At 48.2% G+C, this 14801-nt stretch overlaps 2 protein-coding genes across 19 annotated transcripts in view; one reads left to right on the plus strand and one right to left on the minus strand.

Annotated features, from left to right (window-relative positions):
• The window catches only part of Angptl2 (angiopoietin like 2), a 33830-nt gene extending 25406 nt beyond the window's left edge, over positions 1 to 8424 (minus strand). Inside the window, exon 1 of the mRNA XM_003470765.5 lies at positions 7940 to 8424. The gene's annotated coding sequence lies outside the window, so the exon portion shown is untranslated. The remainder of the gene's footprint in view (positions 1 to 7939) is intronic.
• The window catches only part of Ralgps1 (Ral GEF with PH domain and SH3 binding motif 1), a 266014-nt gene that overhangs the window by 171212 nt on the left and 80001 nt on the right, over positions 1 to 14801 (plus strand). The gene's annotated exons all lie outside the window — the stretch shown is intronic.

Consider the following 14801-nt stretch of genomic DNA (forward strand, 5'->3'; position numbering starts at 1 on the left):
GGGCTTTCCTCCCCGCCAGTGACTGCTCCATGTGACTGCCTCTGCACAGGGCAGGCGTGGGTCCTACCCAGCCTCTGGCCTGCGTGGTGGGGCCACACACCTTGTGTCCACATCGCTGTTGCTACCATGGTACTACAACTGAGGCTCTGGGCCACTTTTAGGCAGAAGCATTATCTTGGTAAAATGGAGCTGTGTGCCCTGTGGGAGAATCTCCTGACCCAGGGCCACTTCTGAGTTCTCACCCCAGGGTCAGCAATGAGAAAAATTTAAATAATAAAAAATGATAACTACAGCCAATTACCACTGTGGCACAAGCGCTCTGTACACATTATTTCACTTAATCCCCCCAACAACCCTGAAAGAGTGGCCCTGTTATTCCAGACCCACTCTATGATGGCCGTAGTTGTGTGCTCTGAAATTCTAGGGCAATGATGCCTTTTAGAGCTTTTAGTAATAACGAACACCTGGCTGTGGCACGAATGCCACATTTGCCACCACTGCTCCAGGAACACAATGCACATCTCTGGTCTTGTATATATATTATAGCTGTTTTCCAATTCTCACAAAGATGCTTTGAAGGATAATACTTTGCAGGTGAGAGAACTATTGAGATTTGAATCATTTGCCCAAATCACCTAATTACTAAGTAGCAGGGCTGGTAACAGAATCCCAAAATACACTCCAAAGCAGACTTGCTATGAAAGTACCAATGTGAGAGCAAACCCAGTAGAATATTCTCTTGCCCTTTAGGCAGGAGGAGGATGGGAGCACTCTTGGGGTCCCCAGGACAGCAGACAGCATAGTAACCTCTGAATTAAGTCGACTCTCAGGAACTGTTCATCATTGTCCAAGTTGCACCCCTGGCTGACAGACACACAGAACACCGCACCCCAAGGCCAGCACCACACACAGATAGTGGCTGAGGATGAATCCAGACCAGAGGCATCCCAGCCCTGCAGGAGGCCTGAGAATTGAGCCTCTGTCAAGGAGCAAAGGCGTCTAAACTGCCTGGCCCAACCATACCAGATTAGACCCTCATATCTAGGTTCTAGAAAGCTAAAAACTCAAGCTGTGTTTGAGTCTGGTGGACCAGAGCATGAGTCAAGATGGTAAACCACTATCAGGACAGAAAAGAGACTAGTGAACATTTAAGTGTTGACAAACAGTTGCACCTTTGAAAGACTTGGTGTGTTGGCAGAGTAGCATCAAGCCAGCTGCCAGACCAGGAAGGACACAGGAGAGAGATAAAGGAAAAAAGCCAGAAGAAAAGGCACAGGAGGGCTCAGCTGACCTATAGCCAACAGTAATGACTGGTGTTTGTTATAAACTTGTGTGTGTTTCTTTGGTTCTCACAGCCTACTACATACAGGACCATAGATCTTGGCTGGCCCAACCTGAGGCCTGTGGTCCTGTGTGATTATTAATAGTGTCTTTTCTTACTCTCAAAAGTATCCTGATCAGGCAGCACATTATATGGCCCCCTTTCCTAAGAGAAAGGCATTATCTGCTCTAAGCATAGAGGAAACCCAAGAAAGGTTGGGCTACTGCCTGTTACTTGGAGTAAATATGGGGTCTGGACTTTAGCTGACATTGTCAGCCTCATGGCCTCAGTCCCACCAAGCTCATCTCTCCAGCCAGTATGAATAAAAGGTGCCTGTTTGTTTGTTTGTCCAACAGCCAGGATGCAGATTATTTCTTACGCACTGTTGACTGATGGGTAGAAATGGCTTTCAGGTCAGCACAAGGGTGAGTTTTGTTGAATGTTAGAAAGAGCTTTTGATCTTGCAAGTGGTGAAACCCCAGAATGGGCATGTGGATGAATAGTGGCAGCCTCACCTTGGAAAACCTGGAGAAGAGACTGTGTATTATTTGTCCTTGGTGATTCACCCACAGCTCAGAGGCTAGGGAGGGAATAACCAAATCTCCAATTGCCATCCCTCCCAGCCCTGTGTCCTGTGAATCATCACCACCAAAAGTCCATGTGGGCACCCAAGGAGGCTGCAGCCTGTTCCCAAGTCCTGCTGCCTGCCCAACTTTTATGAGACCTATGGATGAACAGTTTGTCCCTCCATCAAGCCTTCCATCACTCATCCATTTAGCCTTCCCATTTAGCCATTGCGTGTTACTTCAGCCCACAGGAACACAGGCATGAACCAGAGAAACTGATAGTCCAGGACTGGAAGTCTTCCACATGTGTCTGGAGACGTGACTGGGCTGGGGAGGGGGTGCCCACGACTGGGCTCTCATGTTCCTGCCCTGGGTAAGCTGCTGGCTCCACAGAAGGGCTGAGCCCGTGGAGGAGGGTTGTGGTCACACTGTGAGATCATAGGGCAGAGGGGATGTGGTTAGGCAGTGGGGAGCTCATAGTTGTCTTTGCCAGGGAAATAAGGATACTGCTGTTTTTCATGGTACATGTTTTTGGGAACCATTTTGAGATTTCACCAAAGTCCATGCACTGAGCCCTCTCTGCCAGGAGCCAGGGCCAGCAGACCACAGGCAGGGAATCTGCAGAAGCCATGCTGAGTTGGCTGCTGCATTTCCAGGAGTGCCTGGTGTGCTCTGGAGCCTGAGAACTGGGGAGCCCCACATGAGAAGAAGAGTGAGGGGCTGGGTGGACAGCACTCCCTTGGGTGACTGCCTGTGAAATCCAGGCCTCACCTGAAGCTGCTTTTCTGGGCCAGCTGAGCAGATGAAGTCACTTGCCCAAGGGCACAGAGCTGCCAAATGGTAGAGCTGTGCTTGGAGCCAGATCTGTGTCCTCCAGAGCCAGCTTTCTTACCCACACAATTCTACCTGGCCCTGGCTTTGGGTGCTGTCTCCCCTGTCATCCATACTATGCTCACTTCCAGAACCATCTTTCTCACATTCACACCTGGTAATGTCAGCATTCTGCTCACAGAAGTCCCCTGCCTTTGCTCATGCTGTGCTTTCTCCCCCACTGCCCCACCCCTTGCATGCCTGTCTTTCTTTTTAAGGTGGCCTCTCTCTCACGGTAATCTCTCTGTGAACACACACATTTACAGTAAGGTCCTTTCCTTCTAGCTTGCAAGAATAGCTATAGCTGCCTTCAACCCAGCATGCAGGGCCTAGACTGCATCTATCTGCCCATGTATCTGTCCCATATTGTAAGCTTCTTACAAGCAGGTTGAGAGCAGATTCCCCTCTGAATGCCCAAGACCCAGGATGGCACCAAGGCTAATAAACAGGAGCTCAAGGATTGTGTTCATTCTACTTTCCCGAGTGTTTCCTCAGTCACAGGAATAGGGGTGCAGTGGAGTAGAGGTAGAGCAGAGAAAAGGAAAGAGAGGAGGTATCCACCAGGGGTTCCCAGTACCAAGTACTAATCCCTGGGATGACACCCAGATATGGTGGCTCAGTGGGGCCTACTCTAGCCAGGCTGGGGATTGGGAGGCGGCAGGGGAAGAGAGGTGCCCTAGAAGAGCCTCCTGGCTGAACAGCAAGGAAGGGGCTGTGATGTTTGCTGATGGCACAGTGTCTTGCTTACATTCTCATTGCTGAGACAAAATACCCAACACCCAAAGTTAAAGGAGGAAAGATTTATTGTAGTTCAGATCCTGTAAAGGCTTCAGTCTGTAATCGACTGGCTCCAAGACAGGGTGGTATAGCCAAGGAGAAACAGCACATGGTAGGAAGAAAAGGCAGCAAGCTACAAGCAGTAACCACAGCAGCCCTCTTTCTCTTCCTTATATTCTGTCCAGGCTTAGGGTAGGTAGCACTTATACTCAGGCAGAGCACCCTTAGTCCTAGCATCACACCATAATCAATTCTAGCATCTCATCCTGAGTTCCAGCATCACACTCTAGATCCTGCCACCTCCAAAACGCTCCACCTATGACCACATAAGGCCTTGGGAGGACATCTAGATACAAACCATAACAGACAGGCTAGTTAGCTTGTAAGTGTGGGCTCTGAGGTTTCCAAGTGGCTTCATCATTCCAGGGCCTCATTCATTCCACATATCCCTTCTCTGCCTGGCTGGGGTGGGTTTGGAGGTTTGGCAATGACTGAGGCACACACGGCCTTCCCTGGCAGAGGGTGGAGTGGGACCTCCTCATGTGGGACTTTGGGCAGCTGGAACATAACAGAATTCCTCCTGGAATTTTCCACAGTGGCCTTCACCCACATGCCTGAGGACTGGGCAGTAGAGGGGACCAAGACTCTCAGGCTGCTGGCCCCAAGATAGGCTCATTTCACCAGGGAACAGACCTGACACAATGGCTCAATTGTCAGAGGCCTGGTTCTCCCACCCAACATTTTAACATTCCTGAGACCAGAGTGTGTCTCACAATTGATATGTACATGGAACATGACTTTGTAATATCTTGACCCCCCCAAACTCCCCCCCAAGCTGTTATTAAATCAGTCATAAGACTCACAGTCCCTATGAAGAATATAGTTTTGTCATAGAAACCACCCCCAAGTGAGGTTTCTGATGTAACCTATGTATGACCACAAACTCCAAGATGTCTATGATGGAATAATCCTTCTATTTAGGGTGTTTTATAAAAGACAAGAAAAGATCTGCTATTCAGTGTGTTGATTTTTTTTCGTGAGGCTTCTGCATTGCAGTTTGTGCAGGCTGGAATGGGTGGGCTAGAGTGAGCAAGGGTCTGGGTTTCAATGCTTGCTTTTTGGCCCCTGTGGACTATGGGAGAGGTATTATGCCCCTAGGCCTCCACTTCTGTAAAACGTTTCCACTTCTGTGAAATGGGGCAGTACTGCCCATCTTGAGGACCCTCTCAGCCCCACAGGCCTCTTCTTTACAGGCGGTCATACTATTGTGTGCTTGTGTTGTCACTTAGCATCTGCCTGGCTCATCCTGCTGGGCCATGGACTCTCACGGCAGAGCCCCACCCTAACCCATGGGTTGTCAGTTGGGAACATTCCACGTTAAATGGGCTATGATTCAAAAGGCCAGAGGTTGAAGGTACCTGCTCTGGGCAGGGCTGCTGTCTGTTCTTTTGTACTACCAGTGCCATCTCTCCCATGCTGTCTCAGGAACTGCTCCAGGCCGCCCAGTGAGCTCCACTTCTGCACCCCTAAAGGAGTCTCCAAGTAGGGCGTGTTGAAAATGAATAAGTGGCATCTAGTGACACAGACAAGCTTTTCCCTGAGGCCCTGCCCCCAGAAGCTGGTGCCAGATCTCTGATGTCAGGAGAGTGGCACTGTGTACCCAGGCTGTAAGAGGTAAAACAGTTGTGCTTCTTCTCTGTCACAAGTGGGTGTCTGTGGATACCAAGCTGTGCACAAAACCCATGAGCACATGGTCTCACATGGAGGGTGGTACAGCACCTGTAGGTCAACGATGGCAGACTCAGCTGCATAGGACACAGGGCAAGGACCCAGTGATAGCATCGGGATAAGAGGAGTTGAGGCACCATGAACAAAGCAGGGGGATTAGCTGACAGAACCCAGGCTTGGAGTCAAACAGCCTTGGGTTCCAGTTCTACATAATCACTTGACCTTTGGGCAGGGTAACTTCTCTGAGCCTTGGTTTTCTCATCTGTAAATGGAATGTTAAAACTAGAACCTACCTCCTAAGGTTGCGGTAAGGATGAAATGGGACTAAGTACGAGTCTCACTTAGCCTCCTGGATACTTTGTAAGTCACTGTGAGATCCTTACTCTGCCTGCAAACTTGGAGCAGTGCTGGCGGTGCCCCACTGGATGTGTATATTACATGTTTGTGTCTGTTCCCCTGAGACTGCCTTTATTGAGAAGCAGTTAATCAGTTTTTGTTCGAGAGTCCCAGGAAGTCAGGCAGAGCACCTGGCCAGTCTCAGTGAAAGCCTGAGCCAGCAAGAGGACCAGGAACCATCATGCTCCAGGCCACAACAGGGAAATCTGTGTCTTCCACAGCCCCAGAGGGCTGTGCTAGAAAAGCACATATTTCACAGCAGCTTTCAAAATGCCCAAGAGCTCAGAAAGCCCCTGCAACCCTGAAGCCACAGGACAGCCATTGTCCTGGGCTCAGATCCATCAGTGTTGCATGGCACAAGATCTACCACCATGGCCAGGCTTGGTGGCAGCACCTTGTGGCCTCTCCTTCTGCAATTCCAGGATGGGCCTGGCTGTTGGTCCCAGTGCAGCTTGGAGGAAGCCCTGTGTTCTGTCCCCTGCAGTTCTGGAGGATGCCAACAAGCAGATAGTAGTGCTGGTGGGGTGGTAGGATGGGCAGGTTTGGGGGCTTTGGTCCCTGTGTCTATACTTTTCCTTAGTGTGGACCTCGGGGACTCAGACACACCATAGTTCTCTGCTCAGAGCAGAGTCCTCAGAAGACAGTGGTAGTGTCCACTGAATTGGCTCTGCCTGCTGGAACTTTGCTGAAAACCATAGCATGGGTTCTTCTGTGTGTCTACAACAGGGAAAGAACTTAGGTCCCTGTGCTTCCCTCTGTGTGGTTCGTATTGTTACGGCTCACAAAAACTGGTGAATGATGTTTTCTAAGTGTTTGCTGCACATCAGGCACTCTGCTGATGTGACTAAGGTCACACGTGTTCCCTCTAAAAATCAATGGTGTGTGGCTCAGAAAAGCCCTGATGCCACCCTACTGGGTCAAACCCTAGTGCAGCATGGACGAGCCACACAGACTTTGGCACGGCATGGCATTCCGCTCCTACCTCAGTTTCCTCACCTATAAAGTGCAGGTGGACAAGTGTCCACGTTGTAGAGTGGTTGTGAGGATTCTGTGAGTTGGTGGGCACCTGGCCCAGCTGTTTCTGAGGTGGGTATTATTGTCTCATTTCACATACGAGGCTTAGCAAGGCTAACTCCTGCCAGAGCTGCTTGGCTAGTAAGTAGAAGAACCCAGACCTGAAGCCGGCTCGTGACCTGTACCCCACTCTGCCTGCACTTGGAAAAATCCATGTGAGGAGCAATTGGCCTGCTTCAGAAGTGGCGTTCTTAACTTTTCTCAGAGCCCTGGTGGAAAGAGATCGGTTTCTGAGTAACCATACTGGCCCCTGGGAGCTCTCCTAATCCCACACAGAGGCAATAGCTGACCCATGACACACATATCACAGAGCAGAGGGAAGGATCAGTGAAGAATTTCTGTTTGGAAATGTTATCTAACCATGAGGGCTTTCAAGGGACTTGGTATGTGGTAACTGCACCATCCCTGCCAGGCTACCAAGGAAGCCAGGTCCAGCTGGTGAGGGACCCCAGGGGCCCTCCAGTGCTAGGAGGGGTCAGGCACCCTTGGGCATAGAGGGAAAGTTAGGGCAGCACTTTGCCCCAGTCACAGTGGCAGAAACTTGTGAGTGACACGTCCTGTCCAGCGCAGGCAGAAGGAAGCCTTGGCGCCTCTCCTCACCAGCTGGAGGGATGTGTGTGAAGGCTTTCCGGCTCGGGAAGCTTTGGGCCAGGGCCTGGCTGCCTCCCGACTGCTTTTGCTTCTGCGTTTGCCTTGGCGAGTTCTCCATCCTAGAGGCAAAGGAGCCCCAAGCCTAACAACACTTGCCAAGCCCTCCACTACCCTGTTGTTGCAGTCAAAACTCTCAGCCCATGGCCTCCCAAAACACAGCTACACACACACACACACACACACACACACACACACACACACACACATGCGCGCGCACACAAATGCACGCATGCACGCACACACACCAGCTGCTGCTGCTCCTGCGCAACCAGGAGCCGCCTGCCTTCACCCCAAAGGCTCTTTGTCTGGGGCTCACTGATGAAGTCCTCAACTTCCCAGCCCACGACTTTGCACCCAGCCCTGCCCTGCCCAGGTTTTCACAGTGCTACTGGTACATCCTTGTGCAACTCCAAATGAAAGCAGTAGTGACCCCTGTGGGTCAGCTGCACACATCCCACAGCTGGAGGGCTCAGAGTGGCTAAACCCCCAGCCACGGGGGAGAGGGGCAACTGCTGCGACTGCCCCTGCCCCTTTTGCCAAAGAGCTGGCTCCTTACCTCGTCCTCCTGCTTGGCTCCCAGGGTGGCTCCTCACATGCTTCACGGTGGCCGTCAGCGGGCTAGCCTGTCCATGGACTCTAGGAAGGAACCCAAGTCGCAGGCCGCACTGGCAGCCCAGCAGCACTGCCTCACTGGCCTCTGCCGGCTCTGCCTGCAGCCAGCTCTGCAGGGATGGGGCGATGGCTGATCGCAACCTGCTTTTGCTCACAGCGGGCCGGGCAGCTGCCTCAGTGCCATGCTCTGTAGGTCTGGGGCTACGGCAGTACCTCTCAGGGCTTCGGGTCCATCCCTCAGGCCGACTGCAGCAGCCTCATTTGAACTCCCAACTCCTTTGTGGAGCCTTTACATGCCGCCAGAGGAAACTGTGAACACAGCCTGACCCTGGTTGGCTGCAGGCACTTTTCTCCACCCACCAGTGCAAGAGGATCCCCCAGGCCCCAGAAAGGCTCCAGGCCTCCCCTCAGCCCCAGACAGGGGCGGGCCGCCTAGTGATGTCACACTAGCTCCAGCCCCAGCTGGCCCGGCCCCTCCCGCCTGCTTTGGCAGCCTCCGCGGCCCCCTCCTTTCTTGGCACAGGCTGCCTGGCTGACTCCACTCCCTAGCTCATCCGCCCCCCCAAAGCCTGGGCAGCTCCAGGGCGCCCTGCAGAGGCTGAGTGCATCCCTTTGCCTCAGGTAACAGTTTAGATCCACTACAGCTGTGCTCACAGCAGCCAGGCTCCTGACCGCTTCCTGCTGCGCACTGCCCCACAGCTCTAATCTGCAGCCACAGCTCAACCCCATAGCCTCAGTCTTGTCAGCTCCCTCGTTTTCCTCTCCAAACCCTGAGGAAGGAGGCCCAAGGCTGAGCACACAGAAGCTGGCAGCATTTGCATGAGATAGTGGCTGGGCCCACAGGCTGGGAGGGTGCAATGGAGAAAGTTGTTACTCATCCCCAGATCACCTCTCGTCTCCCTTCCCTGCAGCAGTGAGTCAGTTACCACCAGCAGTCTACCTCACAGGGCTGCCTTGAGGGTTTGCATAGGCTCAGAGATGCTGCAGGATGTGTAGGCTGGGCTCTCACACTTTAAGCCTCTGCTATGTGACCCTGCCCAGCCTTTGGGGTCTCATCAGCTGAGATTTGGAGAGACTTCTAGGACCAAAGCTTGGGACCCATTGGAGCCTTCAGGAGACGCTGCCATATTGGAGCACAGCAGTTCATGGAGGAGAGCAAGAAAGGTGTCAGATGCCACCACACAGGCATTCTCCAGACTCCTCAGCTTGTCAGACCAGGCTCTGAGGGATCAGAGGAGGGCAAGCCCCACAGGTGCCCCAGGGCATAGGTTCATCCCTGTGCTTGAACTGTGGGAAGTACTGCTTATATTACTGTCAGCAATAGAGTCTTTCTCTTGGGGCCACACAAGTCAGGGAGCAGAGATAAGCCAGTCCACTGTTTCATGTCTAAACTCCTTAACTGCAGATTCCAAAAGTGTAACAAAATGGTTGCTGCAGGCTGTTGTCGAGTTTGGTGACGTTACACAGCAGCAGTAATGGGAACAGACCCTTACTCCAGTGGAACTGTACAGAGCACTGAAGGGGAGCTGAAAGAGCCACTGAAAAGTTTTGAACATACAGTGTGGAGACTTGCCTTTGTTTTGGTTGTTGAGTGGAGACTGGCCCAAGGGGAGGCACAGACTAGGGTTTGGAGCTGGTCACACAGTCAACCATCCTGGCAAAAGAGGCGATGGTGCCACAGCAGCCCTGGGTCTGGAGGAAGTCCCTGGGACCATCCTGCCCTCTGGGACCACATACAGCACAAGCCCACTGGTTTCTATAAACATTCTCTTTTCCTAGGTCCCATCAGATAGGGGAAAGGACACCAGGATCTTGCCCATATTTTCACAACTCTCTGCCCCTTTGGTAGCTCCAGGAAGTCACATGCCATGCCGAGAAGAGCTTAAAAATCTCTGAAGTCAAATCTAGATCTGCCACTTACTACCTCTGAGTCTCACCTTCCTTCACTGTAAAATGAGGACAACATAAATATCTGTCTCACAAGGCTATTGTGAAATTGAGTAAGATATGACACATGTGTTAGTGCATAGTTCAACGACTGTTAGGTGAAACAAGTTTTATTTCTTCCTTCACTGGGCTGTGAGTACCTTGAGAACCCAGGACAGTCCTGTTGTATGACCCCAGTGGAAGACAAAACTGATGACTGCGGCTGCGGAGGGTGAATAGCTGTGCTGCCAATCGTCAGAACTGGGTACATATCCCAGCCCTGCCACTGACCTTAAACAACTTTCTTATTCTCTTTGAAATTTTGTTTCCACAGTTATAAAAAATCAGACATGATAATACCTTATGCTCAGGGTGAGTGTGAGGATTGAATGAAAGAATGCACTCAAAGCCTGGCCTTTGGCAGGCAGTGCTCCTGCCCCTGTGCTTCACTCTTCCCCTGCCACCCAGAGCATCTCCCTCAGACTTCTAAGTTGGCTCCCAGAGCTCAGAGCCACCCCCCACCACATACACACCCTTCCAGGAGCTCCACCTCACCTTTCCACAGGCTATGGAACACAAGCGTCAGATGACTAAAGCCTCAGAGGAGAAAAGAATCTTCACTTTCATTTTTAGTTTTTACCAGGATGAAAAATGCATGATGTTTACATAGTAGCAAAATACAAAAGATCTAAATATATGTACCACAATTTGTATAAAGGATTTCATATGCTTTTCATGTTTTATCACCTTTCTAACAGGGGCAGTTAATTTTTCTATTGGAAATGTTGGGACATTCTATTGAGATACTAGATACATGGCAAGAGTATGTGTTTGGAGGAACTATGTGTATACTGTATTGTGTAAGATGCACCTGGGACGGGCCGCTTTGCTGCATCTTGCTGCCTCAGAGTCCTACTGGCATTTAAAGGTTTACCTATTCCAAACTGACACCCCATTTCAACACTTGTAAAATGGCTTTCCATTGTCCTGTGGCCAACACTGCTGCTGATGAGAAGTCAGCTGCCTTCCTTGCTGTTATTTCCTGTTACACAATGAATCTTTTTCCTCTGGCTTATTTTTTAAAAAAGATTTTTGTATCTTTTGGCAGTTTGATTATGATGTACTTACGTGTGGTTTGTGAGTCTTTTAGATCATTGGATTGGGAATTTTTTTTCCCACTAAATTTGAGACTACAGAGGCAAACCTTTTAGAAATGAGTACCCAGGCCTGCCATGGTGGCACACACATATAATCTCAGCACTCTAGTGGTGGAGGCAGGAGTGTTTTGGCAAGTTTGAGGCCAGCCTGCCTCAGAGTGAGTCCAAGGCCAGCCTGAACTACATAGTAGACCCTGTCTTAAAAAAAAAGAGAGAGAGAGAGAAAAGAAAAAAGAAATGAGTGCCCAAACTGTAACCCAGAACACACTTATTTATCACAAAGTACCAACCCTGCAATTAAACCTAAATGCTGAGGTTTTAGTTTAGAAAAACAACCCATACATTAACATCTTTTGTCTTAAAAGAAAAACAATGTGCTTGCCTTAGGTTCATCACCACTGCTGTATGGGAAATTGTTGACCATTAGTTCATTTTATGTATATATTTTTTTATTTTAAAAAGGATAATTTAATAAGGGAATATAAAACAGAATAAAACCAATCAAAACAAATCAGTGTAAATGATACAGGACTTCAAAACATTACAAAATCAACACTAGTTACCATAGAGCCTTTTGTTGTCTCCAAATAGCTGCAGATACCTTTGGGCATAGTAAAAATCAAACAGAACAGAATAGAATAGAAACAAAACAATGAATGCAATAAAGGACTTCAAAACAAGCCAATAGTAAATCCAAAATGGCTACCATAATATGTCTTGCTATCTTTCAAATAGCTGCCTTCAGATTTAACATAATGAAATGAAACAAAAGAATAAAACCCAACCCTACAAAACAATGAAAATGATATAGGACTTCAAAACAAGACCATAGGGAATCAACAATGGCTACCACCCTCAGGAGATCCCTCTAGATGCCACATTGTGTATTGCTATCCTCTGAACAAGTGATCAGACCACTGACCCTAGACTGCAAGACCAGTGAAACACCAGAGCACCACAGGTATCCAATTGCATTTCACCTCAATACCTATCACCACAGGCTGTGTTTCTGTGGGTCATGGTCACTTATGGGTGTGTGTGTGTGTGTGTGTGTGTGTGTGTGTGTGTGTGTGATGGTACTTCTTGTTTGCCAGCCCAGGTGCCAGAAGGGATTGGTGTCTCACTGACTCCACTCTTGCAGAACCAGTACATGTTCTTTCCCTCTGCAGTCCACGAATTTGACCATTATTTTAATCATTCAGATTTTTTTTCATGCTCAAGTCTCCCTCTCCTCCTCTTCTTGAACTCAGTTTATACATAGATCATTAAAGTTCCATTTACTCATTTTATATATATTTATAAAACTATATAAATTATAATTATATAAATTTATATATTTTCTTGTGCTTCAGTTTTGATCATTTCTATTGCCTGTCTTCAGCTTGACTAATTTTTCTTAATCAATGTCTAACATATTGCATCTGAAATACCTTGCCAGAGACTGTATTTTTGGCTCTAGAATTTCCATTCATATTATTTTTATGGTTCTCATTTCTCTTCTGGGGTTCTGTATCCAGCCATTCATCCTGTCCTTCATTTCCTGAAAATTCCATGTGTGTTTATAATACTCATTTTTAAGTCTTTGTCTACTGGTTTTAACATCTGTGTCAGAGGTAGACCTGACTTTGTTGATTTGTTCTCTCCTGACTGTGGATCACATTTTCCTGTGTCTTTACATGTCTATAGTTCCGTTGTATACTGGATATTGGGGGTAGTACATTGAAGAGACTGTATCATAATGTCTTCTTTTAAAGAATGTTATTTTGTTCTAGCAGGCAATTAAGTTACTTGATTTTATGGAGCTTGGTGTTTAGGCTTTGTTGAGCTAGGTTCATTTTTGTTTTTTCTCATAGTGTTAGGCATTATCTTTCGTCCTGGTATTACCATAGACATGGCCTTCGTGGCATTAAATCAAAAGCTTAAGTATCTGCCAAACCATTCTAACTTGTCAGGACTCAAATTCCAAATTTATTTTCACAAAATTCCTCCTACATCGATTCCTGTGGTAGTCCTTAGAGTCCTTCTCTACCTGCAGGTTAGCTAAGAATTTGAGGGCAATTTGTGCATTAATATTGGAGATGACACTTCTGTAGCTCTCACTTTTCTTTTACCTCTTCCTCTCAATTTCCAGCGTGAGAATTCAGTTTTTCATCTTAGAAGTGCGACTGCTATTACTATTACAGGTCTGTTGTTCTGTGCAGCTCCACGCAGTAGGAAGTGCCCCCGTTCTTTCTTCAGGGACCATGTCTCCTTCAGCATCTCTGCTTTTGGTTCTTTTCTAGTAGTGCAAAGTACTTGTTTTCAATATACGGTCCAAAATATGTCATTGTTAACCAGAGAGATTGGTTCAGTACGGTCTGTTCCTTATCTAAGAAACTGGAGCTTCCCACATCCAAGTGGAATTTATCTTCTCACCTGTCCTCCTGCCCTCCCTCTGTTGTTGGTGCCCACCATGAAGCTGTTGACAACTGGTGCTTCTTAGTCCAGGGTCTGCCTGCTCTTGGTCATAGTCTGTTTAGAAATATCAGTCCTAGGAAGTCATAGATGGGTTCATCTCAGGGTACTACCTGGGCACTAGAAGATAAAGAAATATGTTGTTCTCATGCATCTTGTTATAAAATGTTGAGTGCATCAACCTTTTATTTTATTTTAATTCATTTTATCCTCGTTTTACTTTGGACCTTGGCTATCTCCCATATACTGAAGGCTTAGGTCCCACCTTGTTATTGGGGGTGGTGGAGCCTTTAAGAGGAGAGGCCTGTTGGGAGGAAGTTACAACACTAGGGATGTGCCCTTGAAGGAGCTATTGGGGTTCCAGCCCATCCACTTCTTATCTCTTTGCTTTCTGATGGCCTTGAAGTAAACAGACTTCCTTTGCCACATCCTCCTGCCACGACATATTATGCTGCTACAGGTCCAAAGCAAGAGAATCAAATGACCATGGACTGAAACTTGTGAAGCTATGAACCAAAATAAGCCTTTTGTCTTTATAAGTGGATTATCTCAGGTACTTTTTCCATAATGAATGAAATCTAATATACCTCTTAGGATTCTGTGAGGGAGATATTATGACTCCATTCTACTAATAAGACACTGAGGCTTAGGAAACTGAAGTTATTAGCACCAGATCAAGAAGCTAGGAAGTAAAAAGACTGTGCTTAAAACCTGAGTCAAGTTAGGGGGAAGACAGTCATCCTGAAAACAAACTGGATGTCAATTCTAACACATTTCTTTTTCTTGTTTTAAGATTTGCGGAATCAGGATGAACCTCACAATCAATGTCATACCGTAGTCTATTTGGCAACTTTTTTCTTTCTGCAAGGAAATAACACATTTTACAACTGAGGATGTCCTCTCAGATTCAAGAAAGTATGGCAGTTTTAGTCATCAAGGCTCCAGTGAGGGTGACCCATGACTGAGGGATGAAAAGGCAAAGCCCCTCCTGTCAGGATCAGCTGGTCTTGGGGAGGCCTGGAGCATCAGGAAGCCTGTGCAACTGCCAGGAGCTTCCATCCACCCAGATGTCGTAACAGCTGCCTCTAAGTTGAGAGTAAGCCAGCTGGTCCCTCCTCCCTTGGAGGCGTGTGTCGGTCTTGTGACCAGCTGCTCCATGCTGAGGGAGCAGGCACATGTTCTCTGGTTCTGGTGAGGAGAAGCTAGGAGACCTGTGTTTGCAGGAAGTTTCCAAGGCAGCGCTACTGCCAGTGTCACAAAGAATATGCA

Source organism: Cavia porcellus, unplaced genomic scaffold (assembly GCF_034190915.1).
Source record: "Cavia porcellus strain 051 isolate PalLab524CR breed Dunkin Hartley unplaced genomic scaffold, mCavPor4.1 scaffold_1, whole genome shotgun sequence".
In the NCBI taxonomy this organism is placed as follows: Eukaryota; Metazoa; Chordata; class Mammalia; order Rodentia; family Caviidae; genus Cavia; species Cavia porcellus.